At 40.9% G+C, this 21,349-nt stretch overlaps 1 long non-coding RNA gene across 1 annotated transcript in view; it reads right to left on the reverse strand.

Annotated features, from left to right (window-relative positions):
* The window catches only part of LOC125915748 (uncharacterized), a 96,332-nt gene that overhangs the window by 22,920 nt on the left and 52,063 nt on the right, over positions 1-21,349 (reverse strand). The window contains exon 2 of the long non-coding RNA XR_007455732.1: positions 15,402-15,464. This is a non-coding gene — a long non-coding RNA (uncharacterized LOC125915748). The remainder of the gene's footprint in view (positions 1-15,401; positions 15,465-21,349) is intronic.

Genomic DNA, 21,349 nt, shown 5'->3' on the forward strand with positions numbered 1-21,349 from the left:
TTCTTCTCTGATGCTTGGAAATTACCTGTTGTGTGCACTCATCATTGTATTCAGTATAAGAGCAGAACATTCAAGAACAGAAGGGCATTTTGAGACCACCTATCAAGATCAGTGTGCACTGAAGCAGTAAGTGCTGCAGTTCTCACTATATGTTGCTCAGCCTCATCTTTATTTTCTTTGCCCGATCTTTATGTAATAAATGTATTTCTAAAAATTTATTTTAAATTTATTCACATTTTAGATATGCTATGAGGGTTTACTGTTTTTATTATTTAAATCAATTTTTTCTGAAAAGTGAAAAATTTTTCCCTTAGTAGATCTGATTTTTGAATAATTAGGTATGCAATAGCACTGCTAGGAATTTGCCCAAGGGATACAGGAGTGCTGATGCATAAGAGCACTTGTACCCCAATGTTTATAGCAGCATTTTCAACAATAGCCAAACTATGGAAAGAGCCTAAATGTCCATCAACTGATGAATGGATAAAGAAATTGTGGTTTGTATACACAATGGAATACTACTTGGCAATGAGAAAGAATGAAATACGGCCTTTTGTAGCAACATGGATGGAACTGGAGAGTGTTATGCTAAGTGAAATAAGTCATACAGAGAAAGACAGATACCATATGTTTTCACTCTTATGTGGATCCTGAGAAACTTAACAGAAGACCATGGGGGAAGGGAAGAAAAAAAAAAGGGAGGGAGGAAGATAAACCATAAGAGACTCTTAAAAACTGAGACTAAACTGAGGGTTGATGGGGGGTGGGAGAGAGGGGAAAGTGGGTGATGGGCATTGAGGAGGGCACCTGTTGGGATGAGCACTGGGTGTTGTATGGAAACCAATTTGACAATAAATTTCATATTAAAAAATGAATAATTGGGTATCAAATTTTTATGCCAAAAATCTGAAATAATGTCAATAAAGTATTATTAAAAATTCACCTGTGATAAAGTCAATATTGTGGCACCTACACCCACTCTACCTGCAGCCTTCTCTATCTACACTAAAGGGAATTTACCCTTCTAGGTATTTAGACAAAAAAAAAATACTATCTTTCTTGACACCTTTCTTTCCTTTACTCCACATGCAATCCCTTAGTAAATACTGTTGATTCCACTTCCAAAATATGCACAGAATCTGGACCCCCACCACCACCTCCCCTGCCACCATGCTAGGCATCTCTCTCCTAAATCATTGCAACAGCCTCTTCACAGGTCTCTCTGCTCTTATCATCACCTTCCTACAGTCTCTTATCCACAGAGTGATATGAGTAATCCTTTCATTTTTTCATTTTCTTTTAATTGAAGTATAGTTGACACAAAATGTGACATTAGTTTCAAGTGTACAACATAGTGATTCAACAAGTTTATGCATTGCAGCTCTGCTCGCCACAAGTGTAGCTACCATCTGTCACTATACATTATAACAATACCACTGACTATATTTCCTATATCATATCTTTTATTCTCCTGACTTATTCATTCTGTAACTGGAAGCTCTATCTCCCACACCCCTTCACCCATCTCTCCATCCACCTCCCCCTGGTAACCACCAGTTTGTTCTCTGTATTTATGGGTTTATTTCTGCTTTTTGTTTGCTTGTTTGTTTATTCTGTCCAAGTGATCCTTTTAGGATACAAGTCCAACCAAGGAAGAATTATGCTCAGAACCCTTCACTGGCTCCCATCTCGCTCAGAGTAAAAACCAAAGTTCTCCCAGTATCCAAGGAGGCCCTACCTAATCAGACCATGTCTCTTCCCTCACTGTTGTCCCACAACTCTTCCCTCTTCTTGGCATGCTCCATCAGCACTGGCCAGGAACTCCTCAAACCTGCCCAGCTCCTTAGGGTCTGTCTACTGGGTGTTAATTCTGTCTGGAATGCTCTTCTCCTTGATATCTTTGGGACTGAATGCTCCTCCTCCTTAACCTCTTTTTTCATGTCATCTTGTGGGATGGACAAGGGCCAGGGTGTGGGGACAAGGTTGGGTAGAAGGGGCTTAAGCATCCTCCACTCTTCTCTTTTTAACCAGAGTAGCTTCAATTTTGTGTGTTTTATACATTGGAGTTTCATGTAAGATTTGAATTGAAAAAAGGATTCCACTGCCTTAACAGAAAGTTTGAAAAAACACCAAATTGAAAAAGGAAATAATGGTAGTTGGGAGATTTGTTAGACATAATTTCTGTAATTCAGATGAGAAATGATAAGGGAAGAACCAGAGTGGTAGTTACATGAGTGTAAAGAAATGAATCAACTTGAGAAATATGTATGAGGCAAATTCACCAAAAGTGTTACTTGATTGGCTGTGGGGTATAAGAAAGAGTTCAGGACATTCTCAGGCTTCTGAACAGAATTCTGGGTATGTGGTGATCATTTATATAAAGTAGGTGTGGTGTCTTAGGTGGGAAATGCAACTCTATTGAGTTTGAGGTGTTGGGGACATTCATCAGGAAACTACCAAAAGTCAAGGATAAGGTCAGGTAGGAACAGAGATGCAGGAGCCATTATTAAAAATAAAAATAGCTTCCATTTGTTGAGGGCTGGCTGTATGTCAATATTGAGCTAAACACTTCATCTCATAGGGTTATTATAAGGACTTCATAAACACACAGCATATTTGTTTCAAGTTGGTTCTCTGCTCCTCCCATTTGCTTAAGTTAGTGTAAAGTAGAAGGTTAATGAAGAAAGAAGGTACTTTGTAGTAACCATGGACAAGGAAGCTGAATGACCTCGGGAAGAACTAGAACCACACTTGAACACCCTCAGGACTGTTCTCCCACCTCTTGTCTGTACTCTTCTAAAAAGGTCAGCTTCATTGTGCTTCACAGCAACAGAGCAGCTCACACTGGGCCCAGTTCACCTGGTAGAATATGACCACCAACAACTCCCAAGCTTGATATGTGTCAGCACTCTTTCTCAGTCCTAAGTATGAATCCCTAGGGAAATGATTCAGTTGGCTCAGCTTGCGATGCCCATCTCTGAACCAATCACTTGTAGCCAGCAGGCAAGGACACAGAGAAATCACGTGGTTGGAAGATGTTTCCACAATACACAGTGGTGATGGGGTAGTTCCCAGAAAAGATAAAGAGCTGGACAGACAAATCAAGATATGTCTTCTATAAAAGCTGTCATCACACCATTTTACACATGAGCAATTGTAGAAGCTACATAAGTGAATGAAATGTCCCAGGGAGACTACAAAAAGAGTAGGAAGGGACCAAGGAGTACTGTTCAGGCTTATGTTTGTGGGTTAATTGGAAGAAGAGATGCTAGAGAAGGAGCCATTAAAAAACCCTTTTGATGCCACACTTGTATCCTCTGATCCTGTCCGGGAAGATGTTGACAGACAGTTCCAATTCATGCTGGTGGTTTCCTAGGTCTCTGCCTGAGAATGTTCTTGACCAGTGGACTATGTGCTGGCCTCACACAAGGAAAGGCAGAAGTGCCAGAGTTAACCAATGAGGAATGATAAATAAATATTCAGTCCTTTGGGCAACAATTCTGAGGTATATTCTAAAAAGTCATCAGCTTGGCTCCAATGGAAGATGGAGGCATTGAAGGACGCTGGACTCACCTCATCCTGCTGATCGCTAAGACTCCACCCACATCTGCTAAATAACCCAGAAAGCTACCAGAAGACTAGCAGAACAGACTCTCCAGAGCCAAGCATAGACAAGAGCCCACGGAAGAGGGTAGGAAGGGCGGAAAGGCAGTGCATGCTACAAGGACTGGCAGGAGGGAGCCAGGGCGGTAGAGGGGCAGCCAGCCTGGTAAGGCAGAACCCCTGAAGTCTGGCTTGCAAAAGCAGATGGGCCAGACTCCATGAGTTCTGACAACCAGGGGGACTTAACATCTGGAATGTTAAAAGTCAATGCTCTGTTCTCAGAGAGCAGGGAGGGTGAGAGGACACCAGGAGGGAGAGTTGTTGAGCCCTGGAAGACAGAGCTCAGCTCAGAGGGGAACAAAGGCGCTGGCAAGTGCCATATTCTTCTCCCATCCCCCAGCCGAAATTCCAAAGGGAACCAGTTCCTATCACCAAACTTGCTTGCAACGCACAAATGCCCAAACTTGTGCTTCTGTGAATCCATCCCTCCAACGGGCCTGCCTCCCTCCTGGTGCTGCAGGGCCCTCCTGCAGGGGACCACCCACGACAAAGCTAGCTAAGCCTACCCCTCCTACCTCTGTGCACCTTGCAGATCCACTCTGGCTAATACGCCCTTGGCCAGATCCCATTGGAGCAGCACCACAAGCCTGGCAGTGAGCAAGTAGCCCAGACAGGGACCACACCACTCCACAGTGAGTCCTGCCCCTGGAAGAGGGCAAGATAAGGTACAAACCAGCCTGACTGTGGCCCCAGTGGTGGGCTGGGGGCAGACATCGGGTCTGACTGTGGCCCCGCCCACCAACACAAGTTTCTCCCAACAGCACAGGGGAAGTGCCCTGCAGTTTGGAGCTACCGCAGGGACTGCCAAAATGATGAAGCGGAAGAATTCTCCTCAAAAGAAACTCCAGGAAGTAGTGACAGCTAATGAATTGATCAAAACGATTTAAGCAATATAATGGAACAAGAAATTAGAATAATAGTCATAAAATTAATCACTGGACTTGAAAGAGGCATAGAGGACAAGCAGAGAATCTATTGCTAAAGAGACCTGGGACTAAGAAATAGTCATGAGGAGCTAAAATATGCTCAAATGAGGTGCAAAATAAAATGGAGGTGACCACAGCTCGGATTGAAGAGGCACAGGAGAGGACAGGTTAATTAGAGGATAAAATTATGGAAAAATGGGAAGCTGAAAAAAAGAGAGATAAAAAAAATCCAGGAGTATGAGCAGAGAATTAGAGAACTAAGTGATGCAATCAAACAGAACAATATCCGTATCATATGAATTCCAGAAGAAGAAGAGAGAGAGAAAGAGACTGAAGGTGTACTGGAACAAATCATAGCTGAGAAGTTCCCCGATCTAGGGGAGGAAAAAGACATTGAAATCCAAAAGTCACAGAGAACTCCCTTCAGATGTAACTTGAATCGATCTTCTACACAACATATCATAGTGATACTGGCAAAATACAAGGATAAAGAGAAAATTCTGAAAGCAGCTAGGGATAAACAGGCCCTAACTTACAATGGTAGACACATAAGGGTAGTAGCAGACCTATCTACTAAAACTTGGCAGGCCAGAAAGGAATGGCAGGAAATCTTCAATGTGATGAACAAGAAAAATATGAGCCAAGAATCCTTTATCTAGCGAGTCTGTCATTCAGAATAGGAGAGATAAAGGTCTTCCCAAACAAACAAAAACTGAAGGAATTCATCATCACTAAACCAGCCCTACAAGAGATCCTACAGGGGATTCTGTGACTGAAACATTGCAAGGACCACAAGGCACCAGAGATATTACTACAAGCATGAAACCTACAGACATCACAATGACCCTAAACCCATATCATTCAATAATAACACTGAATGTAAATGGACTAAATGCTCCAACCAAAAGACATAGGGTATAAGAATGGATAAAAAAGAAAAAACAACCAAGACGCATCTATTTGCTGTCTACAAGAGACTCATTTTAGACCTGAGGACACCTTCAGATTGAAAGTGAGGGGATGGAGAACTATCTACCATGCTACTGGAAGTCAAAAGAAAGCTGGAGTAGCCATATTTATATCAGACAAACTAGACTTTAAATTAAAGGCTACAACAAGATAGGAAGAAGGGCATTATAATATAATTACAGGGTCTATCCATCAGGAAGAGCTAACAATTATAAATGTCTATGTGCTGAATACGGGAGCCCCCCCAAATATATAAAACAATTAATGACAAGCATGAGCAACCTTATTGATAAGAATGTAGTAGTAATTGCAGGGGACTTTAATACCCCACTTACAACAATGGATAGATCATCTAGACACACGGTCAAAGAAGAAACAAGAGCACTGAATGATACATTGGATCAGATGGACTTGACAGATATATTTAGAACTCTGCATCCCAAAGCAACAGAATATACTTTCTTCTCGAGTGCACATGGAACATTCTCCAAGATAGATCACATACTGGGTCACAAAACAGCCCTTCATAAGTACAAAAGAATTGAGATCATACCATGCACACTATCAGACCATAATGCTATGAAACTTAAACCACAGGAAAATGTCTAGACAACCTCCAAAAGCATGGTGGTTAAAGAACACCCTACTAAAGAATGAATGGGTCAACCAGGCAATTAGAGAAGAAATTAAAAAATATATATTTGGAAACAAATGGAAATGAAAATACAAGAACCAAATGCTTTGAGATGCAGCAATGGCAGTCCTGAGAGGAAAATACATTGCAATCCAGGCCTATCTCAAGAAACAAGAAAAATCCCAAATGCAAAATCTAACAGCACACCTAAAGGAAATAGAAACAGAACAGTAAAGACACCCCAAATCCAGCAGAAGAAGAGAAATAATAAAGATCAGAGCAGAAATAAACAATATAGAATCTAAAAAAACTGTAGAGCAGATCAATGAAACCAAGAGTTGTTTTTTTGAAAAAATAAACAAAATTGATAAACCTCTAGCCAGGCTTCTCAAAAAGAAAAGGGAGATGACCCAAATAGATAATTTCATGAATGAAAATGGAATTATTATAACTAATCCCTCAGAAATACAAGCAATTATCAGGGAATACTATGAAAAATTATATGCCAACAAACAGGACAACCTGGAAGAAATGGACAAATTCCTAAGCATCCCAAAGCATTCGCTGCATCCCAAAGCGTTTGGATTACTGTATTTTCATTTTCATTTGTTTCCATATATTTTTAAATTTCCTCTCTATTTGCCTGGTTGACCCATTCATTCTTTAGTAGGGTGTTCTTTAACCTCCATACTTTTGGAGGTTTTCCCGACTTTTTCCTGTGGTTGATTTCAAGCTTCATAGCATTGTGGTCTGAAAGTATGCATGGTATGATTTCAATTCTTGTATACTTATGAAGGGCTGTTTTGTGACCCAGTATGTGATCTATCTTGGAGAATGTTCCATGTGCACTCAAGAAGAAAGTATATTCTGTTGCTTTGGGATGCAGAGTTCTAAATATATCTGTCAAGTCCATCTGATCCAATGTGTCATTCAGGGCCCTTGTTTCTTTATTCAACGTGTGTCTAGATGATCTATCCATTTCTGTAAGTGGAGTGTTAAGTTCCCCTACAATTACCACATTCTTATCAATAAGGTTGCTTATGTTTGCAATTGTTTTATATATTTTGGGGCTCCTGTATTCGGTGCATAGACATTATAATTGTTAGCTCTTCCTGATGGATAGACCCTGTGATTATTATATAATGCTCTTCTTCATCTCTTGTTACAGCCTTTAATTGAAAGTCTAGTTTGTCTGATATAAGTATGGCTACTCCAGGTCCCTTTTGACTTCCAGTACCATGATAAATAGGTCTCCATCCCCTCACTTTCAATCTGAAGGTGTCCTCAGGTCTAAAATGAGCCTCTTGTAGACAGCAAAGAGATGGGTCTTGTTTTTTTATCCATTCTGATACCCTATGTCTTTTGGTTGGCACATTTAGTCCATTTACATTCAGTGTTGTTATAGAAAGATATGAGTTTAGAGTCCTTGTGATGTCTGTAGGTTTCGTGGTTGTAGCAATGTCTCTGGGACTTTGTCTCACAGGCTCCCCCTTAGGATCTCTTGTAGGGCTGGTTTAGTGGTGACAAATTCCTTCATTTTTTGTTTGTTTGGGAAGACCTTTATCTCTCCTTCTATTCTAAATGACAGACTTGCTGGATAAAGGATTCTCGGCTGCATATTTTTTCTGTTCATCACATTGAAGATCTCCTGCCATTCCTTTCTGATCTGCCAAGTTTCAGTAGAGAGATCGGTCACGAGTCTTACAGGTCTCCCTTTATATGTTAGAGCACGTTTATCTCTAGCTGCTGTCAGAATTTTCTCTTTATCCTTGTATTTTGCCAGTTTCACTACAATATGTCATGCGGAAGATCGATTCAAGTTGTGTCTGAAGGGAGTTCTCTGTGCCTCTTGGATTTCAATGCCTTTTTCTTTCCCCAGATCAGGGAAGTTCTCAACTATTATTTCTTCAAGTACACCTTCAGCACCTTTCCCTCTCTCTTCCTCCTCTGGAATACCAATTATGCGTATATTATTTCTCTTTAGTGCATCACTTACTTCTCTAATTTTCCCCTCATACTCCTGGATTTTTTTATCTCTCTTTTTTCAGCTTCTTCTTTTTCCATAATTTTATCATCTAGTTCACCTATTCTCTCATCTGCCTCTTCAATCCGTGCCATGGTTGTCTCCATTTTATTTTGCAGCTCGTTGATAGCATTTTTTAACCCCTCCTGGCTGTTCCTTAGTCCCTTGATCTCTGTAGCAAGAGATTCTCTGCTGTCCTTTATAATGTTTTCAAGCCCAGTGATTAATTTTATGACTACTATTCTAAGTTCACTCTCTGTTATATTGTTTAAATCCTTTTTGATCAGTTCGTTAGCAGTTGTTTTTTCCTGGACGTTTTTTTGAGGGGAATTCTTCCGTTTCATCATTTTGGATAGTCCCTGGAGTGGTGTGGGACTGAGGGGCACTTCTCCTGTGTTGTCGTGAATAACTTGCATTGGTGGGCGGGGCAGCAGTCAGACCTGATGTCTGCCCCCAGCCCACTGCTGGGGCCACAGTCAGACTGGTGTGTGCCTTCTCTTCCCCTCTCCTAGGGGAGGGATTCACTGGGGTGGCATGGCTAGTCACGGCTACTTGCACTTTGCCAGGCTTGTGGTGCTGGGGATCTAGCATATTAGCTAGGGTGGATCCACAAGGTGCACATGGGCAGGAGGGGCAGGCTCAGCTCATTTTTCCTTTGGAGACCCACTTCGGGAGGGACCCTGCAGCACCAGGTGGGAGTCAGACCCACCGGAGGGATGGATCCACAGAAGCACAGGTTGGGTGTTTGCGCGGTGCAAGCAAGTTCCCTGACAGGAACTGGTTCCCTGTGGGATTTTGGCTGGGGGATGGGTGAGGGAGATAGCGTTGGCAAGCGCCTTTGGTCCCCACCAAGATGTACTCTGTCGTCCGGGGCTCAACAACTCTCCCTCCTGTTGTCCTCCAGCCCTCCCGTTCTCTGAGCAGAGCTGTTAGCTTATAACCTTCCAAATGTCAACTCCCGCTTGCTGTCGGAACACACTCTGCCCAGCCCCTCTGCTTTTGCAAGCCAGACTCGGGGGCTCTGCTTGGCTGGTGGGCTGCCCCTCCACCCCGGCTCCCTCCCGCCAGTCCGTGGAGCACGCACCCTCTCCGCCCTTCCTACCCTCTTCCGTGGGCCTCTAGTCTGCACTTGGCTCTGGACACTCCATTCTGCTAGTCTTCTGGTGTTTTTCTGGGTTATTTAGGCAGGTGTAGATGGAATCTAAGTGATCAGCAGGGAGTGCGGTGAGCCCAGCGTCCTCCTACGCTGCCATCTTCCCAGGATCTTCCCATAAGAGACTCTTAAAAACTGAGAATAAACTGAGGGTTGATCAGGAGTGGGAGGGAGTGTAATGTGGGTGATGGGCAAAGAGGAGGGCACCTGTTGGGATGAGCACTGGGTGTTATATGGAAACCAATTTGACAATAAATTTCATATTTAAAAAATATTAAAAAATAAAAAAATGAGAAAAAAATAAATAAAAATATTTCATTAAAAAATAAAATAAAATCATACAGTCTAAAAGCAAAAAAAAAAAAAAAAAGTCATCATATTTCCCAGTGGGATGAGCCCCAGTTGCCCTCAGTGGCAACCAGATCACAGCACACATTTTTGTCTTTCTTTTCTCGCTTGTCTTGCTCTCTCATTCCCTCATTGTACTTCCTTCAAAACTACCTGCACCCAAGTCATTGTCTCAGGGTCTGCCTTTGAGGGAGCTCAAACTAGGACAGAGAATATTAGGGGGTCTTAAGGACTGTACATTTAGAGAAACCAGGTAAAACTCATGACAAAGGCTAGAGAATAGAGACTGGAACCCAACACCTGCCTCCAAGAAATGCCCACCCCTCAGACTTAGCCCTGAGGCAGATCACCATCTTGACAGCCACTAACCACAGCCATCCATCTCCTGCCTCAGCAATGTTCCAACAGACAACCTGAATGGAGCCTTTTAATTAGGCTCCAGATCAGGTGATAGATTAAATGTATAAACGAGCAGCCTACTCCTTCCTTATTATTGTCACTGCTCCAGTCTTGCCTGTAACCCTGGGCCCACATCCAGGCATTTGTTTTGTTTTAAAAACAGCAAAAGAAACATATTTTTTCCGTTGCCCTGAAAAAAAAAAAACACTCCACTAAGCTATTTTTGTTTCCTGGGTGACAGTCCTTTCATAATCTCCAGTGGGTAGGAAATAAATTGGGGCTTGAAAATATAATTTTCCACAGGTTGTTATTATAAGTCATTGGGTTGCCCTGCAGAGAAGGGATGGCTTCCAATCTCAGGCTAGGAAAATTCAATGAATTTTTTGCATTGTCTCTAAGACATCATTTGCCAATTACCTTTGAAATGCTTCACTGGCAGCTCTCTAAAAACAAGCCCTCTCCTTGCTCACAGGGTACATGGGGGAGTTCTAGCCACATCATTTAGAGAGCTTTATATGCATTATCTCCCATAGCACAAGCACTCCCTAAAGGATTGAAGAGCAACTTCTTGGACTAATAATGATTCCCTGATATCACAGGTGAATAATTACCTGTTCTTCTTTTCTGAAGAAAGAAGAATAGAAGAAGATGGTGAAGGAACAGAAGTACCTGGAAGAAGAAAGAAAAGAAACAGGACTCTCCTCATTCCATTCAAACAGCATTAGATTAGAATCTCTCTTTCAGAGAGGGAGAGAGAGAGAGAGAGGAAGAGGGAGAGAGAACTCATATAACATTTACAATTTCTCATCAATATGACATTTCAATAAATTTACTGGGCTCACAGAGTTTGAAGAAAAGTGTGTATGTAAGCCCTGCTAAATGCTGGTAGTCAAAGATTTACACACATTAAGTAATTAGGTCACTGTACAACAGAATATGTAATCAAGTGCAAAATGAACTATCATGAGTAGGAAATATTTCAAAAAAAGGAAAGAGGAAGGAAGAGCAGGATGATAATGTCTGGAGACACCTAGTCATGGATGCAGCTTGGAGATTCTTCTTACCCCATGCAGGTTGTGACAGTTTGCTCATGACCCACCTGTTCAGGCCCTTGTTGGGTAATACTCAGACCTAGAAAACTTCTTCATATATTAAGCTGAAAACTGTCTCCTCCAAAACTCTAGTTATCCTTCCTTCTGAAGCTTCAGGAATACTACTAAGTTTATTTCTTCTTCCTCAAGATATATGGAGGTATAAACTCTCAAATCTTTTATTTCTTTTTTTTAAAGTTTATTTATTTATTTTGATAAAGAGAGGGGCAAAAGTGGCAGAGAGCAAGGGAGGGAGAGAGAGAATTCCAAGCAGGCTCCGCGCTGTCAGCGTTGAGTCTGATGTGGAGCTTGAACTCATGAACTGTGAGATTATGACCTGAGCCAAAATCAAGAGTTGGATGCTTAACCAACCGAGCCATGCAGGCACTCCTTAGGTCTTTTCTTTCAATAGCTATAACTCTAAAGGAAGATTTTTTTCAATAAGCAGATTAATATCACTCTACCCCTAATTTTTTAAAGGTGTTTTCAAATGAGAGAAAACAGACATATTTTAGGAATTAAGCTTGATAAACCAAACTCAACTCAAAAGAACTGGAAGAAGAGATTCAAATACATATTTGCGCACCCATGTTCATAGCAGCATTATTCACAGTAGCGAAAATATAGAAACAAACCAAATATCCATTGGATGAATGGATAAACAAAATGTGGTATATACATATAATGGAATACCATTCAGGCATAAAAAGGGATGAAGTTTTGACATGTCACAACATGGATGACCCTTGAAGACATTATGCTAAGTGAAATATTGTCACACTGAAGAACAGATACTATATGATTTCACATATATGAGGTACCTAGAGTAATCAAATTCATAGAGACAGAAAGTAGAATAGTGGTTACCAGGAACTGGGGGAGAGGAAACGAGGAGTTGCTGTTTAAAGGGTACAGAGTTTCAGTTGGGATGCTGAGAAAGTTCTAGAGATTGGTGGTGGTGATGGTTATACAACAATGTGAGTGTACTTAATGACACAGAACTGCCATTTAAAAGTGGAAAAGATAATTTAAAATGGTAAATTTTATGTTATCAATTTTTACTACAAATTTTAAAAGGCCCGAAGTCAATGCAGTGGAATCCTCTTGATCCTCTCAATCTAGTTTTTTAAATTGATAATAGTCCATTCAGATTACACCAAAGTAAGTTTGAAGATCCCCTTGGCCCTTTGCTGAGGCAAATATCCAGGATGCTCACTCTAGAGCTCCCCATGTTTTCTACCATGTCTCCTGCTGCATCAAATATTACAGTCTTATGAGTCATGTCTACTATGGTGGTACTGTGGCCTGAGCCAGAACTGAAGAAGTGGCTGAAGAGCTGAGAACTGGTGTTATATTACAGAGACGGTGGAGAGCAGGACTGAAATTAGAATATATTACACATGAAGCCACAGAGGAAAAAGCTTGCCCCAGGTCACAGAAGAAAATAGATTATTTTAATTAGCACTCAGGGATGACATGCCTGGCACCACCCTCCCCTCTGAGTTGCACCAGATGGAGTACAGAAGGCCTATGCTCCTGAGTGTTTGTTGTCTGAATCCATGCAGTTACAAGATTCCAAATGGAAACAAATTAAAGAATAGATATTCTTTAATAACCTGACCACTTTTAAACTGGTCTGACAAGAACTTCTTGACCCTCTTAGAAGCTCATACCCCGGAGGAGCCACATTGATCAGAGACTTCTTGCAGAAGCTTCCAGATTATTAGATGTGCCAGGTGCCTGTCAATATGATGCAAATACAATGCAAATCAATTGCCAAATGAAATTGAGAAATCATGCATCTTCTGCAAGATTTGCAAAGTTAATTTAAGTGACAAGGGAGACTGCTTTGAACCCCACTTAAATCATTGACAAATAAGGATAAGGCAGAGTTAGGGCAGATAATGCAGAGAAAAGACCGCAAAGTGATGATTTGATCAGATAAAAGCTTCAGAAGAGAAAAATGTCTTCAGAAGCTCTCAGGAACATCAAAAACACTTCAAACTTTTTGGCAGAGCTTGATCTTAGGATGTTTACTATAGTTAGTTTATCTGTTAATTAGATTTTCAGAACAATTTTTTCCTTTTGTATATGATTGTAACTAAAACAATTATTGTATAAATATAAGCTTGTTTTCATTTTTTTATTTCACAAGATAAAGTTTCAATCAAATATTTTGGTTGTATTTAGTTTGGAATATTGGTCCCACTTTAAATGAATTCCCTCTAGGATTTTTTTCCAGTGCCTTAGCCTGACAACATGAACCTGCTGGGTGAGTGTACATGTCCAGGCACCTTTCTACATGCAGCCCTGGATGCACCAGAGCCTCTGCCTTCTAGAAACATATGTTCAAGACATGGACCATGGTTGCCAGCTACATGTTGAACAAATTGTTAAACTGAGATACTGTCCACACAATGTCCTTTCTCAGACACCATCTCTAAAATAGTATTTTACATTATATTTCTAGGAATGAGAAATATATTTTCAGGGAGTACTTTTCTTCCTACCCAGTGCCCCTTGTAATAATCATGTTTTACGTTTGTACTTTGTACTTTCAGCTTTGGTAAAGGGTTTGCATACCATTATCTACTTTTAACTTTATAACAACCACCTTGTAAGAGTTTAGAGTAGGAGTTATCAGGCCCATTTAACAGGCTGAGATCAAGAGAGACTCTACCCATTAGGCCCTGACTCCCACCCTGAGCGCCCCTACCTCCTAAACCAAGCAACTGATCCCTGACCTATTGTTCCTGGGCTTAACCCTATTTTTACTCTCTCTCAGGTTTGTAGTGTGATATTTAGCATCCCAACACCATGAGGATGGGGGCAAAGAGAGCCTAACTACATGAGAATTCTGCCTATAGTGAGTAAGAGGATTTTAGGATTCAGCACTGAAAGAGAAGCCAGAAACCTGGGGTTCAAACTCCAGCCTTACTCTGCACTACTTGTGTGACTTTAGAAGGTAGGCTATCCAAACATCTGAGACACAGTTGCATTTAAATTGAAAAAAATTTTGAAATGTATTCTGAGTTCCAGAACAGGCTTAAGGATTTAAATCTCTGCCCTGCCATGAATCATGTAAGAGTGTTTGAGGGACAAAAGAGCTCATGTAAATCTTTTAAACATGATCTTACAAAAAAAATGTGATTATGGATCTTTGTCATCTATAAATGTTCCTCAGTACCTCATTTATACCAAAATAATAAATTTTTCTTTATGAAAAAGTTTATTTAAGACCCAATCATTTTAATAGTAATACTGAAACTCAAATGAAAAGAAAACCTCCATAGTCCCCCACCAACCCAATACATTCTTTTCTGTGTGTGCCCACCAACCCAATATATTATTTTCTGTGTGTGTGTGTGTGTGTATTCAACTTTGTTCCTTGTTCATAAGCTAATCTGTCTTATTATACTGTGACTTCTACATTTATCCATACTGTTACATCATGCACTACCAAAAACAAAGGAAAGACAAAATATGCAACCAGTCATTTCTCCTTTTTCGCACCTTATGCCCAACCCCTTTCATTGGCAAACAGAGAATAAATGGCCTTGGAGTCGATGTCATATAAAATGAAGATACAGAGAAAGGCCTGAATGACCCATCAAAACTCTAATGTAGTCTATTAGCACATTCTGAAATTACAGAAATGTTCTATATCTGTACTGACCAGTTTGGTGACCACTAGCCATATGTGACTCTAGAGTATTTGAAAAGTGTTTAATGTAAACAGGAAACTAAATGTTTGATTTCATTCACTTTTTTTTTTTTGAGAGAGAGAGAGAAAGATGGAAGGTGAGAGAGAGAAAAGAAATTTTAAGCAGGCTCCATGTGAAGCACAGAGCCTGATGCAGGGCTTCATCTCACAACTAGAAGATCATGACCTGAGCCAAAATCAAGAGTCAGACACTTAACAGACTGAGCAACTCAGGTGCCCCAATTTTACTCACTTTTAATTAATTTAAATTTAAAGAGTCACATGTTGCTTGTGACTTGTGTATTTGTATAGCACAGAAATAGTTAGACTGAGTAGACAGCTGGCTAAATTTCAGTAATAAATCATAGCATGGCTCCCACTCAGGGCCAAGGCCCCTGAGGTCCAAAATTCTGTCCCTTACTAAGCATACTTGTCATTTGTCACTTTTTGGCTCCACAGGATCCATTTCCCTCTTAAAAGCATACCAATTACCTTTGGTTACCTACTGTTTCAGACGGTATCCATGAGACAGTAAACCCAGGATCTTGTCCCCTGCTAGAAAGAATAAAAAGGTACAAGTAGAGAATGGGCATGTGATCCAAGCCCTCCTAATCAGATGGCTCCTCTAAGTATCTGGAATATTAGACTCCAAAATGACTCAATCTGTCCATTGCAGTGGTAGAAGTGGATCAGATGTTGCTAGCCACATGGCAAGGACTACCATATTCACCCTTTTCATCTCTAACCCATATTCATCTCTAACTCCCCCAGTCCTGCTTATTCCCAAACCTGGTTTTCAACATCCAGCATACTTCTCATAAGTTCCTTTCTTCACAAATTAGTGACACACTGTTGTTTGCAAACTAGAAATTCTAGCAGGCCATTAGGATGAGCTAACAATGGGTCTGAGAGTGCTTCCTATGTATTCTGACCCCAGAATGTGTTCCAAGTGCTCCCTCGTTGCCATTCTTCCCTTCGTATGGTCCAGTCACCCAGAAACTAATATTATGGCTATTTATGTTTGCAACCTAAAGCATATTGAAGACAAAAAGTACCACAGATTTTGCTCCCTTGCTGTGAAATAGGGCTGTCAATTTCTAATCTTAGTATGCCCATTGTCTGTCTAGGATCCTGGTGTACATGAATGGATGTACCTGGTACATCCTGGTACATACATGATCCAGAGCCAGAGGAACCCTGGCTCTTAACACTGGCACATAAACATCTTATCTAGGCATAGAACCTTTATATCTGGGCCTGGAGAGAGCTCTTAATGCTCAAAGGATCAGCCAGGACCAAAGCACTAGCCTCAAAGTATTCCTTCAACGACTTGAGCAATCAGAGAGGCAGAGCATTCCCAGTACTCCACTTAACTCATTTCATTAGTGTGATATAACACAGCAAAGTGAGCAGCTTTGCTTTTGAATTCTGACACTTCGAAGACAAGTGCTGATTACCAACAGTGCAACCATGAAATGGCACTATGGGGAACACTTTTTAACATATTTACCTAATTAGCGCATTATAAAGTGTAATGTGATTTCTTACCTTATCCTGTCATTAGTTTTATGAGAATCTTTAAGAAATGACAGAACCAGAAGGGGAAAGGAAGAAGCATATTGTGCCCAATTCCATATGCTTCCCAAATGGCCCACACCGCCCTTGAATTTAACATGGTGCACATGAAGCACCCCAGAGCTCAGCACAAGGGCTTGATGGCTTTAACAGAATGGTGGGGAGAGACTCCCCCAAGCAATTTACATGCTCATGAGGATGATGTATAGAACCCAGCCACTGTATACTCCATTCCAAAGCAGCTTTGGAGAAATGGACACTGGGGTAGCAGTAAGGAAAATTAGGTTTCAATTTCAGATGTGTCTTTGACTGGTGAAATGATCCATTTCACTTAACCACTTGAGTCTCAGATGAATCTTCAGTTGCACAATGAGAATAACAATACTCACCAAATCTATTCGTGGGCCTATAGCATTGTGACAAGCCCATGAGATAATGGATATGAAAGTGTTTATTATAGTAATCAATAATATGTATTGAGTGTTTGCTGCATGCAAAACATCCTTAAGATGATTTCTCAATTGCACAGTTAAAGTGATCAAAAACTTTCATTTATTCTGGTTTGAATTTCAGAGACATCTTTCTTCTTTTTAAAAAGTTTATTTATTTTTAGAGAGACACAGTGAAAACAGGGAGGGGCAGAGAGAGAGGGAGAGGGAGAATCTCAAGCAGGCTCTGCACTGACAGCACAGACTTGGAGTTTTGGACAATAACCTGAGCACCGATATTGCATACCTCATACCATCCAATCTGGGCCCCATTATCCTGAGTACTTTTAATAAAAACACTAAGTTTAACATTGTTCTGTAGCAGGCATACAGCCATAATGAAAAAAGCTCTTCTCTGGCATAGAGCTGCCAGGCTTGGGTTTGGTCCTGCATCCAACACTGGCTGTCTGAATGAGTTACCTGCTTGAGTTAATTCACCTCTCCTGGCCTCAAATTCCTCAGCCAACAATGAAGAGCTCTGACTAGATTTTCTCTAAAGCTCTTTAAGCTCTAATATGGCCCTGTCTATGTCCCCTATACTCAGCCACCTGTACTACAGGAAAGCCCTATCCCCCACAAATGGACAATATGAGGTGAAACATCAGCACCCCGCCAGTCTGTTAACATTGGTTACCAAAGGGTAATAGGAGAATTAAAGTCAATATTATTATTATACACAATTATATATAATATTATTATTATACATAATTAATATGCATTATAATATTTTATATACTAATGTTATCATCGTAGAAAGCTGAAAGATTATGTCAAACTGAAAAATACACATGGTATAATGTTAAATAAAAGTGCATGATATAAAATTACATTAATTCTAATACCATGAAAGAGTACAAATTATGAATAGGTGTATCAGCCTTACATTTCTAGCTATGCTATTGTTGCAAGCAGCAGAAAGCAATCAGGTTAATTTAAACAGAAAAACAATTAAATAAGAGAATATTGGGGAATTCACTGAAATATTCAGGGGCTTGGAGAACTAAGACTGGAAGCAAATTAAACATTGCTCAAATCATACCAAAGAATGGTTTGCCCTGCCCAATCACCCTGGACACCAGACACTGGAGATTATCACCATCACCACCACTGTTGCTGCCCCCTGGGAACCCTTCCTCTTAAAACTGACAAAGCCTCCACAGAGAGTGTGCCCCCAGATCCACCTTGTGTGTATGTGTAGGAGCTTCTGACTGGCAGAACCCAAGACACATGGCTGTGCCCTAGCTGCAAGGGATGTGGGAAAGGCAGATGCTGATGTGTTCAGTTTCCATGGTGGCATGTAAGGCCTGTTTCATAAGGTGGGAGACAGCCCAGACAGTGGAAGAGAGCTCAGAGACTGGCTAGACAGCAAGAATAACCAGTATGATTGCATAGACATATAAAGACCAGAGGGTCACAGGGACAAAGGACAACATTTATTTGATTAATTAATGAAAATAGAGGAGAAGAGCTTAGGAAGATGGTGGAGTAGGAGGAACCTGAGCTCACCCTGTTCCATGTTTTCAACTAGATATCATCCACATCCAAGTCAATAAACTGGAGAGATATACACAAACTGGAAGAATAAACTCCACAACTATACATAGAGAAGGAGCCACATCTGAAAGGCTAGGAAGGTCAGAAAGGCAGGGGGATGCCGCCCGTGGGAGAAGGGTATTGGCATGAACAGAGAGGGCAGAGAAATGGGCCCTCACACCAGGGAGCTCACAGAAGGAAGACTAATTCCTGTAACATTTGGGTTTAAAAAACACAGGGGCTGAATTCTGTGAGTTTGTATAAGTGGGACTTGGAACCTGAAGCTTTAAAAGTCAGCTGACTCAGCACTGGGTGAACAGGGAAGGAGAGTGAGAGCTGGGTTGCTGCTGTTAAAGAGACAGCAGCCTGCATGAAAAGGCAACATAAAAACTGCAGCTTACACAGTGCTGGGGACAAACAGGAGATAGACCTGTTTCTGCTTATTTCTGAGCATACTGGGGGACTTCTCTGAAAACAAGGGAGTTGGCAGGTGCCATTTTCCTTTCCCCACCCCCAGCATAAACACAAAGACACCTATGAGAGGTAGGGCTTTACAGATACTTGCTACCTAACACGCCAACAATGCACCATGCTCCCAAGTTCTCCTGAGGATTCACACATCCCCAAGTCTGCTGGCCTTGGCTCTGGGCTCAGGTCAAATTTTGTTAAACTCCTGTAGGCATCTCGCCCAAGCACCTGGTGCACAGCTGCCAACCCACCCTGCACACATCCACTGCACAGGGCTCAGCTGGGAGCCCCCAGCTGTGTTGCATTCTGTGCCCACCACCAGATACACAGATGCTGTAGGCCCAATACTCACACAGGGACCAACTGCTACTCCACACCCTGACACCCACCATCAGCCACCATCATGCACTATACTCACCCTTATGCCCCTAGCCACCTAGGTGTGCAGCCCCCAGCTGCCACAGCACTTCAGGAATCCAGCAGATGACTAGTGGCCTAGCACAAATTTTGCTAACACAGCCACCCTGCTCTCAAGTTCTCCATCTCCTGCCAGACCTGGCCTGGTTGGTCTCACTAACACCACAGAGAGCAAGCACAGTCCACAAAAAGCAGAGAGTCAGTGAAGATGACTTAACTGAAAGGAAATTGACTCAGATAAGACAGCAAGATGTAGGCTACATACATTGAACACTCTCCTGAAGGGCCAGATCCTGGTAAAAGGACACACTGCACTGCAGGGCACTCCAGGACCTCTTCTTCATAAAGTCACTACTTTCAAGAGCAGAAGACACAGCTGATTTTTTTAAAGTTTTTATTTAAATTCCAGTTACTTAACTTACAGTGTAATGTAAGTTTCAGGTGTGCAATTTAGTCATTCAACACTTACATACAATACCCGGTGGTCATTGTAAAAAGTGTATACCTTAATCACCATCATCTATTTAACCCATCCCTCCACCCTGCTCTCCTCTGGTAACCATCAGTTTGTTCTCTATAGTTAAGAGTCTCTTTCTTGGTTTGCCTCTTTCTCTCTTTTGTTTCCTTAAGATCATTTGTTTCTTAAATTCCACATATGAATAAAATCATATGGTATTAGTCTTTCTCTAACATATTTTGCTTTGCCTCATACCCTCTAGCTCCATCTGCCTCATTGCCAATGGCAATATTTCATTCTTTTTATAACTGGGTAGTATTCCATTTTTTATATATACCACTTCTTTGTCCATTCATCAGTCGATGGACACCTGGACTGTTTCCATAATTTGGCTATTGTAGATAACGCTGCTATAAACATCAGGATGCATGTATCCCTTTGATTTAGTATTTTTGTATCTTTGGGTAAATACCTAGTAGTGCAATTGCTGGATCCTAGGGTAGTTATATTTCTAACTTTCTGAGGAATGTCCATATTTTTTTTCAAAGTAGCTGCACCAGTTTTCATTCTCACCAACAGTACAAGAGGGACCTTCTTTCTCCACATTCTCACCAACACCACAGCTAACTTTCTTAACACAGAGAAACAGACACCAAAAGGTAGACAAAATGAAGAGATAGAGAAATTTATCCCAAATGAAAGAACAGGACAAGGCAACAGCCAGTGATTTAAGCAAAGCAAATATAAGTAATATGACAGGTATAAAATTCAAAACAATGATCATAAAGATACTCCTTGGATGTGAGAAAAGAGTGGAAACATGAGTGAGACCTTTAACACAGAGATAGGAAATAACATAGCAGAGATAAAAGGCACAATAAGTGAAATGAGAAACATGCTTGATGGAATGAAAAGTAGGATGGAAGAAGCAGGTGAATGAACCAGTGACCTTGAAGACAGAGTAATGGAAAGTAATCAAGCTGAACAAAAGAGAGAAAAGAATTATACAAAACAAGAATAGACTTAGGGAACTCAGTGATTCCACCAAATGTAATAACGTATATAGTATAGGAGTCCCAGAAGAGAGAGAAAGTGGGGAATAAAATTTATTTGAAGAAATGATAGCTGAAAACTTCCCTAATCTTGGGAAGGAAACAGATATGCAGATGAAAAAGGCACAGAGAACCTCCACCAGAATCAAAAACAGCAGACTGACACCAAGACATTATAATTAAACTTGCAAAATATAGTGATAAAGAAAAAAATTTAAAGCAGCAAGACAAATGAAGTTATTAATTTACAAGGGAAAACCCATAAGATGATCAGGACATTTTTCAATAGAAACTTGGTAAGTATATACTCAAAGTGCTGAAATGGAAAAAATATGCAGCCAACAAAACTCTATCCAGCAAGCCTGTCATTTCAAATAGGAGGAAAGATGAAAAGTTTCCCAGAAAACCAAAGTTAAACGAGTTCATGACCATTAAACCAGTCCTGAAAGA

Source organism: Panthera uncia (genome assembly GCF_023721935.1).
Source record: "Panthera uncia isolate 11264 chromosome E2 unlocalized genomic scaffold, Puncia_PCG_1.0 HiC_scaffold_19, whole genome shotgun sequence".
Lineage (NCBI taxonomy): Eukaryota > Metazoa > Chordata > Mammalia > Carnivora > Felidae > Panthera > Panthera uncia.